Source organism: Nicotiana tabacum, chromosome 24 (assembly GCF_000715075.1).
Source record: "Nicotiana tabacum cultivar K326 chromosome 24, ASM71507v2, whole genome shotgun sequence".
Taxonomy (NCBI): Eukaryota; Viridiplantae; Streptophyta; class Magnoliopsida; order Solanales; family Solanaceae; genus Nicotiana; species Nicotiana tabacum.
In genome coordinates, this window is record NC_134103.1 from 103549377 (window position 1) to 103566448 (window position 17072).

Genomic DNA, 17072 nt, shown 5'->3' on the forward strand with positions numbered 1-17072 from the left:
GGATAATACTTTGAACTCTTAAGTGCATTCATAATGTAACTAACTCTAGATCATTTATCGAATAATTTCTTTCGTTCCTTCTCAGCTCTCTTTAAATGTGAGCTATTACTTTTCCTGGTCTTTCTGTCCCCTTGTTGCGTTAATACTTAGCTTATCTTAGTTCCCATACCTATCAGAATTTTATGCAATTCATATGGTCTCGAATATTACTTTTGACTTTACTTCCTGTTCATTAGCCACGGTAGGTGCCACTTTCTTACGGAGTACATACAATGTTGTTATGAGATTGTTGTTACAAGACCATTTCTTCTTTTGGTCAATGTGCTTAAGTTCAAGACTTCTTCCCTATTTCCTCAGCTAATCTTTTATTGTAGTAATTAGGGAGGACCCTTTGACTCTTGTAAATCTGTAGGCTTATTACATTGTATACTTGACGGACTTTTTGATGTCCTTCCTTGCCTATAATTATCCGTAGTTACTTACTTCCACGCCATTGTGCTTGTAGGGTTGTTCTGAACAGATATTTTGAATGTCTTCCCAGTGAGACTATCTTTTATTTCGATAATATTCATACAGAACCTTTAACTACCCCAACTCTTATCTAAATGTTTCTTAAGGGTCACGATGTCGTATCTGTGAGACTGAATTCCCCATGTTGGGGTTCACTATGTACGTCTTACACAATCTCTTGATTTGTCTGTGTCCTCTCATTTAACCATAACTAGGCTCTTCCTGAATCAACTACTAACTACTCATTGGCCCATTCTCATATTAATATTTCGCGTAATCTTTCTTGGGTTATTTCCTTTGTCTTAACTTATGCCTCGCACTGGTTCCTTATCTATCAATAACATCGCGGGTAGGAACCTTTACTTTCTCTCCTTGACGTCATGCTTGCATAATGTTATGGAATCATAACATATCATCGTATTCTTCCTTTACCATTCCATAGTTACTAGAACCACTTAATTCTGACTTAATACCATATCACACCATATTCCCCCCCTTTAGGGGAGCACTAAGATTTAGTGCTATGATAATCTACGTATAGATGTTTTACCCTCTCATCTTTGGCATCTTTTCACATCATCGATGATCCTTACTCGCCTCGCGGTAATCCTTCTGTACCAAGGATAACGAAATTCTTCACTCGCGAGGGTGACACTTAGTGTAACTGGCACATACACTCCCTTAAGCTTAACTTTACTCACCTTGCTTGCTTTAGGGGAGCGTCTTTCTGAATGACCTTTAAAGGCTATTCTTTTGTCGTCCATTCTATTATCGCCGGAACAAAATTTGAAATTCTCATGATGTCGACCATTATCGAATCATTCAGTCCCTAATTCATGTTTAGTTTATCTTGTTCATCAGTCCATGCTGATTTCTTATTACTCTGGGGTCTAACTTTTCCTTTTGGTAGTCGCGTTGGAGTCACGAACTTATTTCTTGAAATGAGGATATGACTTTATGGCCTATACTCTTTTGTTGTCTCAAGGCCTGTCACCTATCGTCCTTTCCTTCACTTGACTATAGATTCTGTAATACTGTCATCTTTTTTTTATCTACCGTTGTCATACATGTATCACATCTTTCTCATAATGCTTCATTAACTCTCTTCTTATTTCCTGCTAACATCTATGTCTATTACTTTATTCTAAAAATTCGAACAAGACATTCTTTTGCTTTTAGCTCCCCTTGCTCCATCCATTGGCTCTTCGAATTGCCTAACATTCTTTCTCTACTAGGGACGGGAGCCACACTAAGGTAATATTTATCCCTTCAAGGCTTCCATTGCCTATCTTTGTAGTATTCATATCTAGCTGTACTATTTTAAAGTGCACCGTCTGGGTGTCTCACAAGGAGATCTATTACCACATTTGCAATATCCTTCGAAAATGTCAACTAACGCAAATATTCCATCCACCCTTTTTGGGTTACTCTAACCCCGGCCGAACCTTGATATATGTCCTTCTCTTATACTACTTTTGTTAGCTTTCATATGGAATAAATGAGATGGGTGTGGCCAATTGTACATACCTATACTACCGTTGAAGGTAACTCAAAATGCTTATATCTTCCGTTATGAATGGTAAATAATGATAGTCTTCAATAACTGGGCGCCTCGTACCCTTCTTCACCTTGCTTCATTTACTTGTTGAGACTTGTACTATCTTTTGAATCTCTTATTGCCTTTCACCATAGGAGTGGATAGATATCCTTACCTTACGGCTCCTTATCAAGAGGCTTACACGTCTTAGTACACACATGATTTACTGAAGATATTACATTTTCTCATCATAAGCATCATGAAAAATCGAGTTCCTCTGACTCAACTCTTCCATATCCGTATTCAATCTCTTACCAACTGAAGGTATCATCATATTACAGATAAAATAGAAGCTGGGAGTTTGAATTCTTATAAATGAGCTCTACCACACGATCTAGAGTAAGAAGAAAGAGTGACAGTCCTAAATGCCATGTAGCCTCCTGCATATAAGTGTGGTGCATGACACACTCATAAATAAGACTCTACTAGACATGGCTTGCAGACTCCCTAGGACAACTCTGTTCTGCCTCCCCGCGTTTATTTTGTCACGACCTAAACCGATGGGCCGCGACGGGCACCCAGTACCTTACTCAACCGAGTACCAACATAGCATATCATTCTTATCGTACTTCCATTAGCAAATGGGCCAAACGGTTCATCATGGGCTAACCAGAATGAACATGGGGGAGTACTCCATATAGGACGACCCAACCTGATATAAAAACTTACACATGTGACATACGGGCCTATAAGGCCAACATGATCATTTGTAAACTCAAAACATAGGCCGACAAGGCCATACAATCTTTCATATACTTGACATATGTCTACAAGCCTCTAAGAGTACATAAATATCATAAAGGTTGGGACTGAGCCCCGCCATACCAATCAATACATGTCCTAATTATACTGACCAAATAAGCAACTCCGAAGCAAATGGAGCGCACCAACATCTTTCACTGAGCTGATAGCCTACTTGGAGGACTCTCGACCTGTCTATCGGGACCTACGGGACTACAGCGCCCCCAAGAAAAAGGGACGTCAGTACAAATAATGTGCCAAGTATGTAAGGAATGGAAATCAGTAAATAGTAGACATGAAAGAAACATGGAGTAAAAGACTCGACATGCACGTCTGCATAGCGCTGTGAATCATTTCATTTTTGTAATATTATACTTATGCATATAAATGCCATACCATGCATAGGTATATGCGTTCATAACATCATCAAACTTCTGAGAGCATCACATCATATCATTTCGGCCACTGTGGGCAAATCATCAACGTATACCAGTTGATCAGGTGGTGGTGCGTATATAACGATGTAACCTTTTCCCATATCCTATATACATATATATACATACATACGCGTATATAATGCCATCTGGTCATGGGTTAATGTACATGTATAAATGCATAAAATGCATAAGAAATACGTTAATAAGAGTTTCTCGAAATGTCATAAAAATAATATGCATGTCGGATAAATTTTATCAAATACGTATTTTTCTAAGACCCATGAACAGAAGATATAATAATAATTCACGTAGGCAATCAAGAATATAGACACCCCTAATATTTCTATGAATAGAGTCATTTATGGAAGTTGTGCATTTGCTCATTTCGTTCATGTCGTATAGATCATGCCAAAAGAAAGAAGGGATAGCCTTAACATACCTGGAGCAGGAAATAATCCGTGTGATATTTTTGAGAAAGATTGCATCGTACTTCCCTTAAATTTGCAAAATCTCACATTGTTGTTCCGATCATTGCAAATCACGCATGCAATCTCTCTGCAACGTGATGCTTCATCTTCTAATCTTAAAGGGGGTAAGAAAACATTATCTTGCATTGTTAAGGTGAATGTATTTTGGCAATTCACGTGTAGAAGGCTAAAGAAAATGTTAATCCTTTTCATGCTCTAATAGTGTAACACCTTTCCACATCTTCTATGAGTCACTTAGTGGCTTTTCTTAACAAATTCATGGGCTGCCACGTTAAAGGTAAGATCCCTCAAACTTATCCAACTTTTCTCACATAATGTAATGACCCAACCAGTCATTTTAACTTTTAGAACCCCGTTCCCTAAAATAAAACTTTTCGTAGGTGCTTGTAATGATTTATGACTTACGGGGATGGTTGGTTCACGATTTAGAAGTGTTTGAGGTAAAACCGGAACACTTGGTTCCTTAAGTTGGCCTTAAAGTGCTAAGTTTGATTTCGGTCAATATTTTGAGAAAACCACCCCGGAATAGAATTTTGATGATTCTAACAGCTCCGTATGGTGATTTTGGACTTAGGAGCGTGATCGAAAATTTATTTGGAAGTCCGTAGTGAAATTAGGCTTGAAATGGCTAAAATAGGAATTTAAAGTTTGAAAGTTTGACCGGGGAGTTGACTTTTTGATACCGGAGTCGGAATCCAGTTCCAAAAATTTTCATAGCTCCATTATGTAATTTATGACTTGTGTGTAAAATTTGAGGTCAATCGGAGTTGATTTGATAGGTTCCGACATCGAATGTAGAAGTTGAAAATTCTAAGTTTCATTAAGCTTGAATTGGAGCATGATTCGTGATTTTAGCATTGTTTGATGTGATTTGAAGTTTCAAATAAGTTTGTATGATTTTTTAGGACTTGTTGGTATTTTGGGTTGAGGTCCCGAGGGCTTCGGGTGATTTTCGTATGGTTAACGGATCAAAAGTAGGACTTAGCTGCTGCAAAAGCTACTGCAATGTTTCAGCTGGAAATGCTGTCAAAATCGGACTGCCTGTCAAAATCGAGCTGCCTGACAAAAATCGAGGTCTCTCACAAAATTGAGGACCCTGAAAACTCGAACCCCCTGATAAAATCGAGGTCCCTGACAAAAATCGAGCTCCCGAGATCGAGCTCCAAAGATCGAGCTCCCGAGATCGAGCTCCCAAGATCGAGCTCCCAAGATCGAACTGGACAAATCGAGCTCCCAAGATCGAACTGGACAGATCGAGCTCCCAAGATCGAACTGGGTAGATCTGTAAGTTATAAAAAGAGAGGCATTCAACTCATTTGCCATTTTTGACAAACTTGAGCTTGAACAGAGGCGACTTTTGACAGATTTTCAAGGAAAGACATTTGGGGTAAGTGATTCTAACTCGGATTTGATCAATATACACGAATATATCATTGTTTTCACAATTTAATTAGTGTTTTGAGATTGAAATTTGGGAAAGTTTAGAAGTCTCATAGAAACGAAATTTTGAGATTTCGGTATCGATTCGGAGTCGGATTTGAGTGAAACTGGTATGGTTGGACTCGTAATTGAATGGGTTGTCGGATTTCATAACTTTCGCCAGATTCCGAGATGTGGGCTCCGCGGGCGAATTTTTAATTAATTTCGGATCTTTTCTTTAAAATGTAGTATTTTCTTATAGAATTGATTCCTATAATATTTAGTGATTGTATCGAATTATTTTGGCTAGATTCGAGCCAGACGGAGTTGGATAATCATGGAAAAGGCCTTATAGTGGATTAAATTGGAGCAAGACGAGGTAAGTCTCTTGTCTAATCTTGTGAGGGGGAAATTACCTCATAGGTGATTAAGATTAAATAATTGTTCCTAATTGTGGGGGCTACGTACGCACGAGGTGACAAGAGTCCGTGCGTAGCTACTATTAATGCTAAAGTCCGGGTAGTTTAGGACTCAAAGCATGTATTACTTGTGTAAATTGTATTCTTTGATTAATTAATATTAATTGATATATATGAATATATTGTGAATTGTTTGATAAAGATATTAAAGGATGGAAATCTCATAGGCTTGATTTCTATTTAAATCAATTAATTGTCAAAAGAAATTGTTCTCCTCCCAAATTTATCTTATAATAAACATACTGTCCTTCCGGAGGCACATAAGAAAATGTCCTCCTTTCTTGTGGAGTGGGCCGAACGCCTCGGCAGGATAGATGCATCTATGGATCGCGCCGCACGACCCTCGGCAATGTACACGACACTCTGGATCGGGCCGTACGTCCTCGGTAGAAATCATGCTTAATAATAATAATAATTACACGATGCTTTAATAATTTATTTCAGCTTGTGAAGCTAATTAGTAAATTGAAAAATCTTTGGAATTTAATGAATTATTATTTTTGCTTGTTAAGGAATTAATTGTTATTCCTGTAAATGAGATTTAATTTATAAATTGGAATTTATTTGAATTGAAGGAATTTAATTAATATATTGAGAATTGTTACATTTGAAGGAATTTGATTATTTCTGCTGATTAAATAAATTATTGTAAATTCTGTAAATCATGCTGATTTAAATATCCTAGTTTTATTTCAATTATTATTGACCTATAGTGAGTGTCAAAGTCGGTCATCTCGTCTCTACCACTTCGAGATTAGGCTTGATACTTACTGGGTACACGTTGTTTACGTACTCATACTACACTTGCTGCACTTTTTGTGCAGGATCTGAGACAGGTACTAGTGGAGGACCTATCATCACATACCCACGTCATCCCGAGGCATAGTGGTGAGCTGCCTTTCTGAGCCGTTCTGCAGCTACCAGTGTCTCTTCTTATATTTATATTCTGTCTATTTCATTTCAGACAGTATTTGGAGTTTTGTATAATCTACTAGATGCTCATGCACTTGTGACACAGGGTCTTGGCATACACATTGGTAGAAGTTGGTATTTTATTATTTTTTTGGAATAAAAGTTTAACCAATGTACGATTGACTTATTAGTTGGCTTGCCTAGCTGTAGTGTTGGGCGCCATTATGACCTATAGGTGAAATTGGGTCGTGACAGACTTAAAGAGTCATTCATGGGATTTAAGGGGTGCTGCCACGTGAGTGCCCCCTCACTTATCCAATTATCCACCCCTTTTCTTAATCAATCCATTAATTCCCTCACTAGTCCAATAATTAACCAATTACCCACATAATTAAAAATTATCTCAAATTACATAAAAATACTACTCACATTTAATACACTTTATAAACCTTACTATCGTAGTCATATGGTACCTTGTATGGTACTAGTCCATATATATCGGGTATTATCGCTCGGCCCGTATTTTATCCCAAATCGACAACCTTTAACGAAACTCATTTTCTTCGATTTGCTTACCTTCTCTCCTTCACGATTTTACTCATCATGTATTTGAAATAGCTTAATGCTTATGATCTCAATAAAATCTCATCCCCGAACTTATGTCGATTAACTTACGACGAAACTTTAACACACGATAATGCGGGATGTAGTATCTCATTTCTGATCTTCCATCAATTTACTTATGGCATACTTTCACGTACGAAAACATGGGGTGTAACATGTTTTTACTAAATGACAACTAGGCGAAAATAAGAAAATTGGGTTGCCTACTAACAAGCACTTGATTTAACGTCACGCCATGATGAATTATAACATTATAATGGGTTGCCTCCCATGAAGCGCCTGATTTACCGCCGCGACACGACTTGGGATATCCCTTATCAAGGATCCTTCAAGTACATGGTCGATATCACTTTATCTTCTTCAACCATGCCTTGATAATGTTTTAGCCTTTGTCCGTTAACTTTGAACTTGCGGGAGCTATCTTCTGATGCAATTTTCTACGGCTCCGGTGGGATGCATCTCTACCACACGAAATGGTCATGACCATCTTGACTTCAACTTGCCCGAGAACAACTTCAATTTCGAATTGTATAGAAATACCACATTTCTAGGTTTAAAATTCCACTCAAGAATATTTTTGTCATGCATCATCTTCATTCTCTCCTTATATAGCCTTGTACTCTCGAAAGTATGGTAACATAAATCATCAAGCTCGTGCAACTCTGTGACTATACTTGTACCCGCAACCTCCATATCAGATTCGGTTGCCTCAATGCCCACAAGGCTCTATGTTCCAACTCTACGGGTAAGTGACGCACCTTCCCAAACACCAAATTATATGGTGACATGCCAATTGGAGTTTTCAAAGTTGTTCGATTGGCTCAGAATGAATCATCTAATTTTATCGCCCAATCCAATCTTGTAGCATTCACGGTCTTTGTGAAACACTCTTTATCTCTCTGTTCGAAACCTCCACTTGCCCACTCGTTTGTAGGTGATATGGGGTGGCAACCTTGTGGCAAATACCATATTTTTCTAACAACTTTGCGAAGGCTCGATTGCATAATGGTAGGCTGGGAACACGTGTTTTAGCCGTATTTTGCACTATAATTACTACACTTTGAGCGTGTTTGAGCTTAAATGATGTAGATTTGCACTTATGATGTATTTTATGCTTTGTAGGAGATGATTCCGAGTTAAGAAGATGTTCTGGAGCTAAATCTAATAATTTTGAGCTTTGAAGTACGAGTAAAAGTCCAAGTAATTAAAACGGGATCGCGCCCGAGGCTCGTGAACTGGCGTTGCATACGAAAGTTGGAAGAAGTGCAAGGACTAGATCAAAATGTACTAGTGTGTCGCATAAGGTGTGGCATGGAGTGACACATTAGTACAAAAGTTCATCAGAAATTTCAGAAATTCAGAGACTTGTAGTTTTTGGGTCTGACAGAAAAATACACTACTGTGACGCATATCGTGTGGTATAGCAAGACGTATTAGTACAAAAGTTTGTCAGACATGCTAAGTTCAGAGAGTTTACAACCGATTAAAGTGCACTAATGCAACACACCCTGCGTAGCACTGTGCGACGCATGAAGTGTAAAACATTTGCAGATTTCCCCACTTGGACTCATAGAGGGTAGTTTCGTCCGGGTTCGTTCATACTTGGTATAAATACACTGGAAACACATTTTTTGAAGGGACTTTTGACCTACGGAAGATTGGAAGAGAATTAGAGACTCAAAGCACAAGGATTCATCATTCTTCCCTCAACTCAACACCCGAGTTTGGATTGAATTCATGTTTTCTTATTATTCAACTTTATTTGAGATGAATTTCTCCATGAATATGGAGTAGTTTACCTTAGGGTTTGACGGATATGGTGTTTTCATTGATATTCATGGAATTTAACTTTAGTTCTTTGCTTGAATTTGTTTATGGAACTTTGAATTGATTGCAACTCTCTTCACTAGTTTATTTAATCGAAAGAGAAATATTTTGGTGATTATCTTTGCATTATTTTGTTTGGTTTAATTCAGTGATTCTTTTAAGTAATCGAAAAAGCTTGTTGAATCGTTGATTAAATCAAGCTAGGAGAATATTAGAGAGACGTTTTCCTAAAGACTAATCGATTAATGTATGCTTGTATATGTTCACAGTACTTATATTAGTTCACCTCGTAGAGTAAAGATTTAATCAAGAGAGGAGTCTTGATTATACGTTTGAACTAATCATTGAGTGACTTCGAGAGAATCATTAGAATTTTAGATTGAATTGAACTAGAGTTAGATCCCAAATAGCTATGTTGCACCTATCCTGTCATGACCCTTATTTCTTTCATTGATATTTCGGTGTTGTTCAACTCTTGTCTTTCTGTGATCAATTGTTAACTATTTTAGTTTCATAGTTAATTTTAGTTATTAGTCATCCCAACTGAAGTGTTAATCATCTTGAATAGCGTTAAGCTAGAAATTACTTGAGCATTGTTTAAATCCAATCTATTTGGAGACGATAATTAAACTATATTATCTTTGGCTAGAGAGCATCAATTTCGTATTGTGTTTTGCGCTCGTCAATTTTTGGCGTCGTTGCCGAGAATTGGCAATCAATAGTATTTAAAATAGTTTTCGGTGCTAATTCAGGAACCAATTATATTTTATTCTTCATAGTTTTTCTCTTCTGTGTGCAGGCAACATGTTAAGTTCTTTGGTGTATGACTCGATCTTCTTCAAAAGAAGTGATCCCATATGATCCAGAGGTGGAAAGGCTTCTACGACAGTTGAGGAAAGGGAAAGAACTCACTGGGAAATTCTTGGGGCAATCTTCAACCCAAGAGAACATGGCTAAGAATGGTGGAGAGATAGTCGATTTGGCTGCACGGGAAGCATCCCAACAGGAAGCAGCCGCACGGGCAGCTGCTGAAACAACTCTCAGAGCTGATGAAACAGTGGACGGGAATGGAGGACGAAGATTCAACCTGAATCGAACTCTGGTTGAAGACGAATTTGAAAATAATATGCCCAGGCCTGGAAGATCACTAAGAGACTACGCCTGGCCAGTCTACAACCAAGGAGTATCTAGTGTGCGACCTCCTTCAATCGTGTCCAATAATTTGTTACATCTCACGTGTTCATACGTTAAAGTTTTGCCGTAAGTTAATCGACATAAGTTCGGGAAGGAAATTATTTTGAGATTACAAGTACTATGCTATTTCAAATAAGGGATAGGTAAATTCGTGAAGGTGAGAAGGTAAGCAAATCAAAGAAAATAAGTTTCGTCAAAGTTTGGCAATTTGGGAAAAAAATACGGTCCGAGTGATAATACCCGGTACTTATTGTCTAGTGCCATACAAGGTACTACATGACCATGATAGTATGATGTATAAGGTGTATTAAAAATGAATAGTATTTTAAGTAATTTGAGATAATTCTTAATTACGTGGGTAATTGGTTAATTATTGGTTTAATGAAAAATTAACCATGTAATTAAGGATTTGTGGATAATTGTAGGTTGGGACAAATACCCCCCCCCCCAACGTGGCAGCAAATGGAGTAAGATTTAAATGACTCTTTCCCTTAGACAATTTAATTAGTAGCCACATGACAACATTCTTAAGCATTTACACGTAAGAGGTGGAGAGTTATGTTAGTCATCTCTAAACTTATCTTCCATGGATATCAATTCATTTTGACAAAGGTTGGATATATACAGAAAGGCAAAATAAGGAACGAATGTGAGGGAAATTTGAAATTTCATATGAAGACTTCATATTACAACAACAACAATTAACAATCTCCCCATTGTTAATGTTAAATCATTGTACGGATAAGTTTGTGGCGGAGCTTCTTGAGTATATATTTTAAAAGATGTGTTCCCAACAGAGAGTTCTTGGTTAGTAAAGGAATTCATACGAAATTGCACTGTGTAGTAACAAAGGGATTTTACAATTCTAAGGGAATACGGTGCAATCCTTCTCAAGAATATCATACGGATTTTTTCCTACTCCAGGTATGTTAGGCCTAAGCCCTTCCTTCATTTTGGCATGATCTCGTAATTACATGTGTTTGATAACGAGGCATAAAGAGAAGTTCATACTCCCGAATTTATATACATTATCCTAGTCTCATAAATTACACTATTCTCCTTATCGGGACTTCATATTTCATTGAGTATTGTCTTTTTCTAGTCAAGAGAGCAGAGAGCCTATATATACAGTATTACAGTATTTTCATTACCATCGAGCTATAATCGATGGGCAGGCTCCTATTGGAAAATATCTGCTCAGATGGTAAGTTATATACCAAATCTATTATGGCCGAGCACCGATGAGCGAGCCCAGCATGGCCGAGATACAGAGCCTAGTATGTCGAGGGCCTATGAGCGAGCCTACTACGGCATAGCAGTTATATATATACCGAGCCTTATAAGGTCGGACATTTATTTTACATACTTTATTCAAAGAGTTGAGTCAGTAATAGCAGGTAAGTATACCTCCATATCATCTTTGACTCCCAGTTACCTTCAGTTATTATATTATCAGTTCAGTTGCAGCTTTCAGTTATTTTATTGCCTTGCATACTCGGTACATGATTTCGTATTGACGTCCCTTTTTCTGGGGACGCTGCATTTCATACGTGCAGGTTCAGACAGACAGACGGGTAGAACTCCTCAGTAGGTGTTGCCCGAGTTCAGCTTTATCAGTAAGCTTCACGTCCTTCGGAGTTTTCGAGTCTAGAAGTTTTGTGTACATCTTGTGTATATATGTATATAGGCTATGGGTAGGTCGGGGCCCTGTTCCAATCACAGTACATCCATCAGTAGAGGCTTGTAGACATATATTGTCAGTTAGTGCAGTATGTTGGGCTTGTAGGCCCTGTATGTATATTTTGTTGGCTTGTCAGTTGTAGTAGTTATGACGGCCTTGCCGACCCAGCTTTATATTGACATTTAGTTAGCGTTAGTTTTCATTCAGTTTTATATTTTGCTTTGCAAATTGTCTAGCAATGCGGCCCCTCGCCAAAGTATGACATTATATGTCCATAGTCCCTTAGTCACAAGTTGGTACGCAAGGATAGATGAGGCACCGGGTGCCGGTCTCGCCCCCAGGCTTGGGGCGTGACACTACTTATGACCATTCAGAACAATTGTGCCTTCCAAGGCAAACCCAACGTAGATCCAAATACTTATTTAATGGATTTTGATGGGATTATTCAGCACAATGGGGTATCAAAAGATGTTATCTACTTAAGGACATTTCCTTTTTCATTGAAGGAAGAGTTAAGCACTAGTTGCAGAGTTTGCCGAATGGGTCAATTCAAACTTGTTCCTAGAAAAATATTTTTCAACTGCAAAAACAGGGAAAATTCGAAGAGAGATCCACAACTTTGAGCAGAAAGATACATAAATGGTGTTTGAAGCATGGGAAAGATTTAAGGATATTGTGAGAAGATGTCAACATCATGGAGTAGGCTTGTGGATGCAACTCCAAGATTTCTGGAATGGGATGACACCCTCTGGCAGGAGGATGCTAAACAACACAGTTGGAGGTCCTCTTATTAAGAAAACTCCTAATGAAATTGTTGCAATTCAAAAAGAGTTATCTGAAGATGCAAATCAATAGCCTAAAGATGATAACGAGAGAAGGAAAAAGGTTAGGGTATATAAAGTGGATTCTAACACATCAATGCAAGCCCATCTAGACACCATGGCCAGAGAGATAAGAAAGTTAAACTTAGCCAAGGTCCTGCGCCAGTCAACCTCGATTTGTGATATTTGTGGAATGAGTCATCCAACGCAAGAGTGTTAGGCCTCAGCTGCATATGAAGTGGTAAATGTTGTAGGAAGTTTTGACAAAGGCAACTACCACAGTGGTAATGATTTTAACTCTATGGGGTAGAGGCACCTAGGGTTTTCTTGGAGCTCACCAAACGGTAGTCTGAACTCATGGCAGCAGAATAATCTGAGACCCCAAGGACAACGAGCTCCAGGATTTCAGAATCAGCAGAGGAAGCAATACCAGCCTCTACATTCTAATCAATCTAGCATGTAAGATCTAATGAAGGCTTTTATTAATAAGACGGATGAGAGAATTGAAACTCATGGTGCAGCTATTCGAAACTTAGAAAGGCAAGTGGGGCAGATTGCTAGTCTGTTATCTGAGAGGTCTCTAGGAACCCTCCTTACAGACACCGAAAGGAATCCAAAGGAAACAATAAATATAGTGTCTTTGAGGAATGGCAAAGTATTGCAAAATCTGTTGGTAGCAGAGAAGAATGAGTTGACGGCAAATCAAGCTAAATGAGAGAAAAAAAGTGATGAGCATCGTAGGAATGAAGTGAGGGAAGAGCAAGAGGATGATCTGAAGAAGAAGGACAAATCTGAAGTTCCAACAAAGAAGAAGAAAGTCAAACAAAGAAGTATTGATGAGATCAAAGAGAGTAAATATATGCCTACTCTACCTTTCCCTCAGAAGCAAAGAAGAGAGAAGTTGGACAAACAATTTGGGTGTTTTCTAGAAGTGCTCAAGCAGGTGCATGTTAATGTACCTTTCACATAGGTGCTTTCACAGATGCCAGCATATGCCAATTTCTTAAAAGAGATATTTTCCAACAAGCGAAAAGTTGAGGAGACATCGGTAGTCAAGATCACAGAGCATTGTAGTGCTAATCTGCAAAATAAGCTCCCTCAAAAGTATGGAGATCCAGGGAGTTCTACTATACCTTGCTCTATAGGAAGTACTAAATTTGAAAAATCTTTGTGTGATTGGTGCTTCTATTAACCTTATGCCTTTGTCTATTTACAGGAAATTAGAGGGAGAAATTAGAGAAATCCGATCGATACTTGTGTCCTTGCAGTTGGCGGATCAGAGCACAATCATACATGAAGGAATAGTGCAAGATGTGCTAGTTCGGGTGGACAAATTTATGTTCCCCGTGGACTTCATCGTGGTAAACATGGAAGAGAATAGGGAAGTCCCTCTAATTCTAGGGAGACTCTTCTTGGCTACTGGCAGAGCGATTCTGGACATTCAAGCAAGGCAGCTCATGCTCAGAGTTAGGGAAGAAAGGGTGGTCTTTAAGATGGAAGGAGCAATGAGGCCCCTAAAAAAACTAGCTGGAGAGAGTAAGCATGATAAATATGGGGCGTACCCAAAGAAGGCAGAAAAGAAGCTCCCATCATGGATGTGTGCACTGGGTCGGGCATGCAAAGGAGATCCCGACTTCGATTCAGACCCCGAATAGATGAATCAGGGGAGTTTCCTTTACCTCTTGATTTTTAGTGGGACATACCACAATTTAAAGTGTGGGGTGGGGATGTAAATATGTACATGTATGTTTGTTTTCTTGTGTTTTGTTTGAAAAGAAAATAAACTTTTTCCGACGATGGATTTTCTCGACTGTCTTCTTGAGGGATCAAAGTCAAAGAAAAAAAATATTTTTTTGTTTTTCTTAGGTAGTGTAATAATTCTCCCTTGGTTTTTCTTTGTGCCGCGGTTTTTTTCCAAGGATTTTGCTTGAAGCGCGTGTAGTTAATTTTTCTTTTATTAGGAATAGTGCAGTCATGTGCTAGGTATTAAATGGAGATGACTTTTCTTGACTTTGTTACGCCTTGAGAGTAGTGAGTGCCTTGGTTGTGAAGCCTAGGATCAGTTATTGACTCATGTATAAGTGCTTGAATTTGGTTGATTTTGATGTTGCTTAACTACTTTGAATAGAGAGTCAAGATAATTCCGGTCCTAAGTGAGTTATGTTCCAATGTGTGTGTGAAATTTTGTTGATATTCGGTGCATGTCAGTTGATGTCTAGAACTTGCCCCGTTTATTTGCAAAGAAAAATAGTAGTTTTGTTCAGTCTAGGAAGCGATATAGGCATTTCTTTTGTTGAGCCAATTATATGTTTATGACTCACCTAACTGTTGTGTATCCTAGTAGCCCCACTGAGCCTGTAATCCTCCTTCTTTGGCAACCACACTACAAGCCTAATTCATTTTGTTTGAATTGACTATCTATTTGAACCTTTTACCTCTCTTGAGCACTTGAATTTGTTATGAGCTTGTAAAAGCTAAGTTGAAGTATGGTCGCATTTTTGAGTGGAACTATTGAAAAAGGAGAAAGGTGAATTGTTTGAAAAAATGTGAGAGCCACTTATAGGTAATTGGAAAAAAAAATGGATTTGCTTGAAAAGAAAAAAAATCAGAACTTAGAAAAGAAAAATATTGATTCCTTGCTAGTGGTAGTTCTCATCTTGTCTTTGCATAAAGAAATTGGGAGTTTGATACTATTATGTGTGAAGGTTAGGGTTTGGCTCAATACAAGTGTGGGTTTAAATTATTTATGTATACATATTAAAGTACTTAGGGAGGTGTAGTTACTATATCCAAATGTATCCTAGCCGTCCCGCAGCCTACATTACGACAAAATAAAATCCTACTTGATATTTGAGTGAATGAGCTCAATTAGTAGAGTATGCCACTATGGGAAAGCATATGGTACATCTTCCGTGGCACATGAATTTTAATTCTGAGAGTAAGTGAATTCTTTCTGTCTTGAGTTCCTATTTGATCTTGAATTTTATTGTGTGTGGAACTACTCTCTATCTTTGGTGTGAGGGCACATGATTTGCGAAGGAAAGGTAATATCATTGGCCTTTGAGTTAGAGTAAGTGAGTAGGTTTTGGAAATACATGGCACGTGTGAGTCAAGTCTTGAGGCTATGATGTTATGATATGGTGCTTAGTATGCTTTAAATATTCCTGGCATAATGTGTTAGGGAAGTTGCCTGATGAGTAGGTCGTCTCTATGTGAAGTGTAGTTTGATTACTCGAGGACGAGCAATAGTTGAAGTATGGGGTATTGATGGTAGGCTAGGAAAACATGTTTTAACCGCATTTTGTACTTTAATTACTGCACTTTCAGCGTGTTTGAGCTTAAATGATGGTAATTTGCACTTATGACGTGTTTTATGCTTTGTAGGAGATGATTCCCAAGTTAAGAAGATGTTCTAGAGCTAAATCGAATAATTTGGAGCTTTGAAGTCTGAGTAAAATCCCAAGTAATTAAAATGGGATCGCGTCCGGGGCTCATGGACCGGCGTTGCATACGAAAGTTGGAAGAAAGTGCAAGGGCTAGATAAAAATGTACTAGTTCGTCGCATAGTGCGTGGCATGGAGCGACGCATTAAAACAAAACTTCGTCAGAAATTTAAGAAGTTCAGAGACTAGTAGGTTTTGGGTCTAACAGAAAAATACACTAGTGCAACGCATAGCGCGTGGCATAGTGCGACGCATTAGTAAAAACGTTTGTGAGACAAGCTAAGTTGAGAGAGTTTACAACCTGTCACGACCCAATTTCACCTATAGGTCATGATAGAGCTCAACACCACAGTTAGACAAGCCAACTAGTGATTTAAACACATATTCAATTCTTTTAAAAATTAACCGAGTAATTAAACTCTTCTTACATGCAAGAATTTAAGACAATATGAAAAGATCTGGTAAATTAAAAATCAAGAAAATAATTAAATCCAAAATTCTACTAGTGTGTGCCAAGACCTGGTGTCACAAGTGTATGAGCATCTAGTAGATTATACAAAATTTCTAAATACTATCTAAAATAAATAGACAGAATATAAATACAAGGAGAGGCACTAGCTGCTGCAGGATAACTCAGAAAGGCAGCTCACCACTTGGCCTCGGGGTATCGTGGATGCGCTCCGGTAGGTCTAACTATAGCACTGGTCTCAGGTCCTGCACAAAAAAGTGCAGCTAGTGTAGCATGAGTACATAAATAACATGTACCCAGTAAGTATCAAGCTAAATCTAGAAGAAGTAGTGATGAGATGTCGACTTTGACACTCACTATGGGTCAATAATATTACAATAGAAATATTTAATTAAACATGATTTTTAGGTGAACCACAATAATTTCCTTA

At 38.2% G+C, this 17072-nt stretch overlaps 1 non-coding gene across 1 annotated transcript; it reads right to left on the reverse strand.

Moving 5' to 3' along the window:
- Window positions 1-12503: 12503 nt before the first annotated feature.
- Window positions 12504-12610, reverse strand: LOC142178685 (small nucleolar RNA R71). The gene has a single exon (XR_012706952.1). It is a non-coding gene; the product is annotated as a small nucleolar RNA R71 (small nucleolar RNA).
- Between the last annotated feature and the right edge of the window lie 4462 nt (window positions 12611-17072).